Source organism: Amblyomma maculatum, chromosome 3 (assembly GCF_055883805.1).
Source record: "Amblyomma maculatum isolate TAMU_Amacu chromosome 3, ASM5588380v1, whole genome shotgun sequence".
Lineage (NCBI taxonomy): Eukaryota > Metazoa > Arthropoda > Arachnida > Ixodida > Ixodidae > Amblyomma > Amblyomma maculatum.
In genome coordinates this window covers 15,273,734-15,275,168 of record NC_139346.1, presented here as the reverse complement: position 1 = coordinate 15,275,168, position 1,435 = coordinate 15,273,734, and positions in this window count along the sequence as shown.

The window sequence follows — 1,435 nt, the reverse complement described above, 5'->3', positions numbered from 1 at the left end:
AGAAACTGCTTGGACAGCTTCCTCCAATGAAAAAAGAAAAAGGACGACTTTATCCTTGGAACCAACGAGGACGAACATTCCAGTGCGGGCCACGTGGCTGGGACCAGCACTGGCATGGAAGGCATAAGCAAAGTAGGTCAAGCGGTTCCGAACCGACAGAGCTATTTAGAAGCAGCTACTAAGAAGCCAGAAAAAAAGAAAGAAGTAAGGAAGAATGAAAATCCCAGAGAGAAGGACACAGATAACCGAAAGCGGGAGCCAACAGCTGGGAGAGGGAGAGAGAATGTCCAGGTGCTTATCGCCGGAGATTCTGACAAGAGCAGGTGCAAGCGAGATATCTTGAAACGTGTAAAGGGTGATAAGCGAGTGTTAGTTGGAGCCTTCGCAGGTGGCACAATCAGGGCAGTGCTGATAGAGAGTAAATTTAGGCTGTTGAAAAATTGCGCAGAGCGCAGTATGGTGATAGTAGCCGCGGGGCTAAACGATGTCCTAAATGGTGACGCTGCAGGCGTGGTGGAAAGCTAAGGGAGTTGACGATTTCAGGGAGATAGCACAGCAAGCTCAGATAGTTGTATGCACAGTACCGGAGGTGCTAGGGTTGAACGGAAGCCTGGAAAAGGATATGGTGGCAGTTAATCAGGACATAAGGAAGTTAAGCCTGTAGAAGCGTTTCGAAGTGGTTGAGGTAAACAGGGAGGTGCGTTTTGGTAGGGCTTTTCAGCGAGATGGCATTCGTTTTAACAGAAGGGTGGGAGCACAGATCGGCTGGCGCCTGGCAGGCAGGGCTGTAACCTTTTAGGGGGAAACAGTGAGTTAAGTGACTGGTCGGCAGAGTGCGACGAAGCGTTCACCGCATTGCGCCATCTTTTGACATCGCCACCAATCCTTCACCACTACGACCCGACAGCATCCACCGAGGTTCATACTGTTGCGAGTGGCGTCGGCCTTGGAGCTGTCTTGGCTCAAAGGAAAAACGGCTTTACGAATACGTCGTCGCCTACGCGAGTCGTGTTCTCTCTAAAGCTTAATGCAAATACTCAGTTACGGAAAAGGAGTGTTTGGCAATTGCGTGGGCACTAACGAAATTCAGACCCTACCTGTACGGTCGCTAGTTTGACGTCGTCACGGACCACCACGCGTTGTGTTGGCTGTCCTCTCTTAAAGACCCGTCCGGCCGCCTCGCACGATGATCCCTCCGCCTTCAGGAATTTGACATTCGCGTTGTATATCGTTCTGGCCGTAAACACATGGACGCAGACGCTCTTTCTCGTTCTCCCCTATCCAGCGTACCTGCTTGCTCCACGGCGGCTGATCCCGTCCTTTCGTCTCTAGCCATCGCTGATATGACTGCGGAGCAGCGCAAAGAAAGTGGTTGAGGTAATCAGGGAGGTACATAAAGCAATTTTGTGTAGGGCTTTACAGCGTGATGGCATTC